The sequence below is a fragment of the Balaenoptera borealis genome, assembly GCF_965194805.1.
Source record: "Balaenoptera borealis genome assembly, chromosome: X".
Lineage (NCBI taxonomy): Eukaryota > Metazoa > Chordata > Mammalia > Artiodactyla > Balaenopteridae > Balaenoptera > Balaenoptera borealis.
Window position 1 is genome coordinate 58,118,744 of NC_138881.1, and position 9,501 is coordinate 58,128,244.

The 9,501-nt window shown below is 39.1% G+C and overlaps 1 pseudogene across 1 annotated transcript; it reads right to left on the minus strand.

Annotated features, from left to right (window-relative positions):
* Positions 1-454: 454 nt before the first annotated feature.
* On the minus strand, positions 455-1,632 carry LOC309620378 (elongation factor 1-gamma pseudogene; annotated as a pseudogene). The gene has a single exon. The product of its transcript is annotated as an elongation factor 1-gamma pseudogene (transcript).
* Between the last annotated feature and the right edge of the window lie 7,869 nt (positions 1,633-9,501).

Below are 9,501 nucleotides of genomic sequence, written 5' to 3' on the forward strand. Positions count from 1 at the left end.
GCTAGGCTAGAAGATGGTCATCACAGGAGAGGCAAGGCAATTAAAAAAAAAAAAATCAAAACTGAGGAGAGGCCTCTCTTTCTGCTCTTCTGAAGACCTCTCCTACACAGGGAGGTCCTGCAGGTATAGACAACACCCTGCTTCAACATATCTACTCCCCTTTGAAGAAGCCATCACCCACAAAGGAGGCAGGGCAGGAAAGGGTTCAATGTTCAGTTTCCTTTAGTGACCCCCATTCTCCCTGAAGGGCAGGTGCAGGCAGCTAGGCGATGGCAAGAGATGTTCACTTGAAGATCTTGCCCTGATTGAAGGCTTTGCCCACATGCTGGAAGGCCCCATCCCAGGAAAAGTATTCTCGAACCAGCGTCTGGGTCTCCTCGCTGCTGGGATCCAGTTTCTGCCATGTGTGTGGCTCATAGTGCACCTGCCAATCTGGACTCAGCGGAAGGGCAAGCTCCTGGCCTCAGAAGACCCAGACTCCAGAAATGGAGCTGCTATTGTTGGTTCCAAACAGAATGACACTGGCAAAGGCATTCTTCCTCAGTTTGTCCAGTCGCTGGAGCATTCCAGTGATGAGGTTGCAGCTCATGAAGGTCTGGGTGAGCTCTTCAGGGAAGCTGTACTCGGAGTACCACAGGGACCAGCCACCTTTATCAAAGTGCTCCCAAAAGTACGGCAGCGCCACGGAGAGTGTGTCCTCGTGGGAGTACTTGCGCTTAAATTCATCCAACACAAAGGTACTCTTGGGCAGGTGAGCAAAGGGATCCTTGGCCTTCGGCTCAGCAGCCAGTGCCTGCTCACATTCATCCAGCTCCTCCTCAGTAGCAGGGGCAGCTGTCTTCTTCTCCTCCTTCTGCTCAGCCTGGGGCTTCTGCTTCTCTTCTCGAGAAGCTTTCTCTTTCCGTGGGGTGTCTTTCTTAGGCTGGCTCTCTGCAAACTTTTTAGCATCAAATTGGGCCATTTCCTCACAGAGTTTCACCTCCCCCAAGACCTCCCGGAACTGGGGCTGGTTAATGCAGGTGAGGAACCAGCGGTTTGTATTAGGGAAGGCCTGGCGGAAAGAAGGCTCCAGAACCTGTTTATAAAGCCACAACACGGTGCAGAAAACTGTGATGTCAGCCAGCGTCACACGTTCGCCCACCAGAAAAGTCCTTGTCTTCAAGTGAGCATCCAGGAGCCCCAGAATTCGCCTCACCTCCTCCTTTGCATTCTCTGTGGCCTGCTTGCTGTGGTGCATGATGCCCAAGGTGGGGAACACCCAGGTACTGGCTGTGGGAACTACGTCGCTATCAGCAAAGCTCACCCCCTGCACCACCTGGGCTGCTGCTTCGGGAGTACTTCCCTGCAGCTCCTCGTTGCCCACATAGTAGGCAATGGCATTGCTCTCGAACACACAGAATCCATCGTCACCCTCAAAGGCTGGAACCTTGCCAGCAGGAAATTTACGGAGAAATTTGGGGGTGCGGTTGGTTTGGCCAAAATGGAAGTGGGGTGGTGCGGAGAGCACGTGGACCTGAGCCCCGCTGTACTGAGCGGCAATGAGGGCCTTGAAGGCCCTCCAGTTCTCAGGATATGTGTACAGGGTCCCAGCCGCCATGGTGATTCCACAGAGAAAGGGGCTCGTGCACTCTTAACTGCTTACTTCACTTCCTAGCCTGAACACAATGCAGACACTGGTCGTGCCTGAGAATCACGTGACAAATACTGTTACACCAGCTGAATGTGCTCTGACACTGGACTTCCCATTGCTCCCAGTGTTCAGGAGGCAATGTGGCTCTCTCCAGTTCTTTAGTTGCCTTGACTGATGAACACTTAATTTTGTGTATCAGAGCAAAGATATTTCTTTATGGTCCTGGGAACACAGAATCCTTTCAGTTTAGGCCTCAAATCCACCCTGTCCCATCTCAGTGTGAGAAAGCAACAACCTTAAAGTTCACTACAGCTGGGCAGACTTCGTCTTGTGCCAACAGAATGCACCTACCCTAAACTCCCCTTCTCCTGGGTTCCCAGCTTCCAAAACGGGCTCCCATGAAGCACGACAGCTGGCCTTCATCAAGCCACTTCCTTCTGATTATTTTGAATCTCTAAAAGTTCTAAAAAATAAAATAAAATAAAGTAAAATAAAATCCCTAAGCTCTTTCAAATATGCTCTCACCCTGCCCCACTCCGCTCATCTGTATCTTGAATTCCCAAACAGGAAGGCTCTTGAGACAACCTCCTCCTTGTTACAAATGAGGAAAGTGGACATTTGTCCAAGTTTTTACATATATCAAAACTTCAGTCGTTTTTATTGCTAAGTAGTATTCCAGGATATGGATGTACTGTAGTTCATTTAACCATTCACCTGTTGAAGGACATCTGGGTTGTTTCCAGTTTGAGGTTGTTACAACCTCTGCTATAAACATCCATATACAGGTTTTTTTGTGTGAGCACAAGTCTTCATTTCTCTGGGAAAAAAATGCCCAGGAGTGCAATTTCTGAGTCATATTATAAGTGTATGTTTAGTTTTTTAAGCAGCTGTTTTCCAGAGTGGTTGTACCATTGTGCATTCTCAGCAGCAGGGTATGCGGTATCCTGTTTCTCTGCATCCTCACCAGCATTTGGTGTTGTCATAATTTTTTTATTTTTAGTCATTCTGATAGATGTGTAGTGACATGTCACTGTGGGTTTTTTTTTGTTTTTATTTTTTTGTTTTTTTGTTTTTTTTTTTAGAAATTTCATGTAATGTCTGAAACATTTATATTAACATATTTCCATACAAATAACCCAATGAAAGTTTAGTATTAGTTGTTTTGTTTGTTTTTTTATACTGCAGGTTCTTATTAGGCATCAATTTTATACACATCAGTGTATACATGTCAATCCCAATCGACCAATTCAGCACACCACCATCCCCACCTCACCACAGTTTTCCCCCCTTCGTGTCCATATGTCCATTCTCTACATCTGTGTCTCAACTTCTGCCCTGCAAACTGGCTCATCTGTACCATTTTTCTAGGTTCCACATACATGCATTAATATACGATATTTGCTTTTCTCTTTCTGACTTACTTCACTCTGTATGACAGGCTCTAGATCCATCCACGTCTCAACAAATGACTGAATTTCGTTCCTTTTTATGGCTGAGTAATATTCCATTGTATATATGTACCACATCTTCTTTATCCATTCATCTGTTGATGGGCATTTAGGTTGCTTCCATGTCCTGGCTATTGTAAATAGTGCTGCAATGAACATTCGGGTGCATATGTCTTTTTGAATTACGGTTTTCTCAGGGTATATGCCCAGTAGTGGGATTGCTGGATCATATGGTAATTCTATTTTTAGTTTTTTAAGGAACCTCCATATTGTTCTCCATAGTGGCTGTATCAATTTACATTCCCACCAACAGTGCAAGAGGTTTCTCTTTTCTCCACACCCTCTCCAGCATTTGTTGTTTGTAGATTTTCTGATGATGCCCATTCTAATAGGAGTGAGGTGATACCTCATTGTAGTTTTGATTTGCATTTCTCTAATAATTAGTGATGTTGAGCATCTGTCACTGTGGTTTTAATTTGTGTTTCCCTGGTGGCTAATCATGTTCATCTTTTCACGTGCCCATTTGCCATCTGTGCTGTATCCTCTTGGGTAAAATCTTTACGTCGTTTGCCCGTTTTATAACTGGACTCTTTTTTACTGCTGAGTTTTGAGACCCCTTTCTATAGATACTTGTTCTTTGTTGGATATGTGTTTTGCAAGTATTTTCTCCCACATTGTAACTTGTCTTTTCATCTCTTGGTGTTTCTCAGAGCAAAAGTTTTAAATTTCGATGAAGTCCAATTTATGAATTTTTTCCTCTCTAAGTCATGGTTTTGGTGTCAAGAACTCTTTGTCTAACTCTAGATACCAAAGAATTTGTCCTTTTTTTTTTTTTTTTTTTTTACTAAAAGTTTTACAGTTTTGGGTTTTAAATTGAAATCTGTGATCTGTTTTGTGTTTATTTTCATGCAAAGTTTGAGGCTTAAGCCAAGGTTCATTCTTTTGCCTGTGGTTGTCCAATTGCTCCAGCATCATTTGCTGGAAAGGCTATGCTTCCTCCATTGAATTGGTTTTGCATCTTTGTCAAAAATCAGTTAGGCATATTTGTGTATGTCTATTTCTGGATTCTCTATTCTGTTCCACTGATCAATGTGTCTATCCCTCCTCCAACACCATAGTCTTGATTACTATGGAATAAGTCTTGAATATAGGTAGACCCTTTCCTTCAATTTTATTCTTTTTCAAAACTGTTTTAGCCATTCTAATTCCTTTGTCTTTCCATATAAATTTTAGAATAATCTTGTCTATATCTGCAAAAAAATCTTTCTGGGATTTTCATAGGAATTGTGTTAGAGCCATATATTAATTTGAGGAGAATTGACATCTTTACTACGTTGAGTTTTCCAATCCATGAACACCTATGTATGTATCTCCATTTATTTAAATTTTCATTGATTCTTTTCATGAATGTTTTATAATTTTCAGCATATATGTCCTGCACATATTTTGTTAGATTTACATTTAAGCATTTCATTCTTTGAGTGATTGTAAATGGTATTGTATTTTTAATTTTGGTGTTCACATGTGCGTTGCTAGCATACAGAAGTACAGTTGACTTTTGTATGTTCATCTTGTATTCTATGACCTTGTTGAACTGACTTACTATTTCTAGGTGTTTTATTTTTTATTTTTTTTGGTAGGTTCTTTGGAAATTTCTATGTAGACAATCATGTTGCCTGTGAATAGGGACAGTTTTATTTCATTTTTCCAGTCTGTATCCTTTCATTTCCCTTTTTTGCCTTATTGCACTGATTATAACTTCTAGCACTATATTGAATAAGAGTGGTGAGGGCGGGCAGGCTTGCTTTGTTCTGGGTCTTGGGGAAAAGCATTTCATCTTTCAACATTAAGTATGAATTAGCTGCAGGGTTTTTTTGGGGTTTTTTGGTAGATGATCTTTATCAAGCTGAGGAAATTCCCCTCTCTATTTTTCTGAGACTTTTTTTTTTTAACCTGAATGGGTATTGAATTTTGTCAAATATTTTTTTCTGTATCAATTGAATTGTTTGTGTGATTTTTCTTCTTTAGCCTGTTAATATGGTGGGTTACGTTGATGGATTGTCAAGTATTGAACCAGTCTTGCATTCCTGAAATAAACCCCACTTGGTCATGGTTTACAATTCTTTATATACATTGCTCAATTCTATTTGCTAATATTTTATTAAGGATTTAAAAATCTACCTTCATGAGAGATATTGGCCTGTCGGTTTCTCTTTCAGCACTGTTTTGTTTGGTTTTGATATTAGGGTAATACTAGCTTCAGAAAATGAATTTGGAAGTGTTCCTTCCTCTTCTGTTTTTCTAGAAGAGATTAGGTAACAGTGTTAATTTTTTCGGTGTTTGGTGGGATTCTTCAGTGAAAACATCTGGGCCAAAAGATTGCTGTTGGGGGAGCATTCAAATTACAAAATTGTTTTCCTTAATAGTTGTGGGGCTAATCAAATTATGTATCTCATATCGGTTGGATTTTGGTAGTTTGTGTTTTTTGAGGCATTGGTCGGTTTCATCTAAGTAATCAAATTTATGTGTGTAGAGTTGTTTTCAGTATTCCATTATTATGGTTTCATGTGTGCAGGATCTGTAGTGATATTCCCTGTTTCATTCCTGATATTAGTAATTTGTGTCTTCTCTCTTATGTTATTTACTCTGTCAGTCTTGCCAGAGATTTGTCAATTTTAATGATCTTTTCAAAGAACCAGCTCATAGTTTCATTGATTTTCCCTATTGCTTTTCTGTTTTCAATTTCATTGATTTTTGCTGTCAGTTTTCCTTCTCTCTGCTTGCTTTGGGTGTACGTTACTATTCTTTTTGGTGGGAGCTTAGATGATTCATTTCAGGCTTTTCCTCTTTTTTCTAATGTGTACATTTAGTGCCATAAATCTCCTTCTCAGTACTACTTTAATTGTATCTCACATGTTTTGATATATTTTATTTTCATTCTCATTCAATGTATTTTTGGGTTCCCTTGAGACTATTTGGCTCATGGATTATTTAGTAGTGAATTATTAGTTTCCAAATGTTTGCAGATTTTCCTATCTTTCTGTTATTGATTTCTACTTTGATTCATTTGTGGTTGGATAACACATTCTTTATGATTTCAATTTGTTTAAATTTGGGGGGATTGTTTATGGCCCAGGGTATGTTCTATCTTGACATATGTTCCATGGGCACTTGAAAAGAATGTATTTTCTGTTATGGTTGGGTGATGTGTTCTATACATGTTGTTTAGATTCCATTGGTTGATAGTATTGTTGACCTCTATATCCTTCCTGATTTTCTGTCAGAATCTTCTATTTATTGTTCAGAGAAGTGTGTTGAAGTCTCTAACTGTAATCCTAGCTTTTTCGATTTCTCTTTTCAGTTCTATCAGGTTTTGCTTCACATATTTTGCAAGTCTGTTGCAAATTTTACACATTGAGGATTGCTTTGTCTTTTTGGTGGATTCGCCCTTTTATCGTTATGTAATGCCCCCTCTGTCTCCAGTAATTTTCTTTAGTCTAACATCTTTATTTGATATTAATATAAGCACTCACTTTTCTTTATTAATATTTGCATGATATATATTTTTCTATCCTTTTACTTTCAACCTCCCAATATCATTATATTTGAAGTGATTTTTTTGTAGATAGCATATGGTTGAGTCATGTTTTTTAATCTACTCTACCAATCTTTGACTTTTAACTGGTGTATATAGATCATTTACATTTAAGGTAATTATCAACATGTTAGGGCTTAAGTCTGACACTTAACTTTTTGTTTTCTGTTTGTTCTGTGTTCACTTCTTTGTGTTCTTTTCCTCCCTTCCTTTGGGTTATGTGACCGTTTTTTAGAATTCAATTTTGATTTATCTATAGGTATACCTCATAGATATTGCGGGTTTCATTCCGGACCACCACAATAAAGTGAATATTGCAATAAAGTGAGTGACACCAATTTTTTTGTTTCTTAGTGCATATAAAAGTTATGCTTACACTGTACTATAGTCTATTAAGTGTGCAATAGCATTATGTCTAAAAAAACAACGTACGTTCCTTAGTTTTAAAATACTTCATTGCTAAAAAATTCTACCAATCATCTGAGCCTTCAGCGAGTTGTAATCTTACTGCAATAGTAACATCAAAGATCACTGATCACAGATCACCATAACAAATATAATAATAATGAAAAAGTTTGAAATATTGCAAGAATTACCAAAATGTGACACAGAGACATGGGGTGAGCAAATGCTGTTGGAAAAATGAGGCCAATATACTTGCTAGACTCAGGGTTGCCACAAACCTTCAATTTGTAAAAACCGCTGTACTAGAACTAGCTTTTAGTTTTATTGATGTTTGCTATTGTTTTCTTTGTTCCTATTTCATTTGTTTCTGCTCTGATCTTTATGATTTCTTTCCTTCTGCTAACTTTGGATTTTGTTTGCTCTTCTTTCTCTAGTTCCTTTAGGTGTAAGTTTAGATTGTTTATTTGAGATTTTTCCTGTTTCTTGAGGTAGGCTTGTATTGCTATAAACTTCCCTCTTAGAAGTGCTTTTGCTGCATCCCATAGGTTTTGAGTCATCGTGTTTTCATTGTCATTTGTCTCTAGGTATTTTTTGATGTCCTCTTTGATGTCTTCAGTGATCTCTTGGTTATTTAATAACGTATTGTTTAGCCTCCATGTGTTTGTATTTTTTAGGTTTTTTTTCCCTGTAATTCATTTCTAATCTCATAGCGTTGTGGTCAGAGAAGATGCTTGATATGATTTCAGTTTTCTTAAATTTACTGAGGCTTGATTTGTGACCCAAGATGTGATCTATCCTGGAGAATATTCCATGCGCACTTGAGAAGAAAGTGTAATCTCTTGTTTTTGGATGGAATGTCCTATAAATATCAATTAAATCTATCTGGTCTATTGTGTCATTTAAAGCTTGTGTTTCCTTATTAATTTTCTGTTTGGATGACCTGTCCATTGGTGTAAGTGAGGTGTTAAAGTCCCCCACTATTATTGTGTTACTGTCCATTTCCTCTTTTATAGCTGTTAGCAGTTGCCTTATGTATTGAGGTGCTCCTATGTTGGGTGCATATATATTTATAATTGTTATATCTTCTTCTTGGATTGATCCCTTGATCACTATGTAGTGTCCTTCCTTGTCTCTTGTAACATTCTTTATTTTAAAGTCTATTTTATCTGATATGAGTATTGCTACTCCAGGTTCCTTTTGGTTTCCATTTGTGTGGAATATCTTTTTCCATCCCCTCACTTTCAGTCTGTATGTGTCCCTAGGTCTGAGGTGGGTCTCTTGTAGACAGCATATATATGGGTCTTGGTTTTGTATCCATTCAGTGAGCCTGTGTCTTTTGGTTGGAGCATTTAATCCATTCACGTTTAAGGTAATTATCGACATGTAAGTTCCTATTACCATTTTGTTAATTTTTATGGGTTTGTTTTTGTAGGTCCTTTTCTTCTCTTGTGTTTCCCACTTAGAGAAGTTCCTTTAGCATTTGTTGTAGAGCTGGTTTGGTGGTGCCGAATTCTCTTAGCTTTTGTTTATCTGTAAAGCTTTTGATTTCTCCATTGAACCTGGATGAGATTCTTGCTGGGTAGAATAATCTTGGTTGTCGGTTCTTCCCTTTCATCACTTTATTATTTTTTTTAATTTTATTTATTTATTTATGGTTGTGTTGGGTCTTCGTTTCTGTGTGAGGGCTTTCTCTAGTTGGGGCAAGTGGGGGCCACTCTTCATCGCGGTGCACGTGCCTCTCACTATCGCGGCCTCTCTTGTTGCGGAGCACAGGCTCCAGACGCGCAGGCTCAGTAGTTGTGGCTCACGGGCCCAGCCGCTCTGCGGCATGTGGGATCTTCCCAGACCAGGGCTCGAACCCGTGTCCCCTGCATTGGCAGGCAGATTCTCAACCACTGTGCCACCAGGGAAGCCCCCTTTCATCACTTTAAATATGTCCTGCCACTCCCTTCTTCCTTGTAGAGTTTCTGCTGAGAAATCAGCTGTTAACCTTATGGGAGTTCCCTTGTATGTTATTTGTCGTTTTTCCCCTGCTGCTTTCAATAATTTTTCTTTGTCTTTAATTTTTGCCAATTTGATTACTATGTGTCTCAGCGTGTTTCTCCTTGGGTTTATCCTGTATGGGACTCTCTGGACTTCCTGGACTTGGGTGGCTATTTCCTTTCCCATGTTAAGGAAGTTTTCAACTATAATCTCTTCAAATATTTTCTCTGGTCCTTTGTCTCTTTTTTCTCCTTCTGGGACCCCTATTCACAACATAATGTGAATGTTGTTGCATTTAATGTTGTTCCAGAAGTCTCTTAGACTGTCTTCATTTCTTTTCATTCTTTTTTCCTTATTCTGTTCTGCAGCAGTGAATCCCATCTCTCTGTCTTCCAGGTCACAAACTCGTTCTTCTGCCTCAGTTATTCTGCTATTGATTC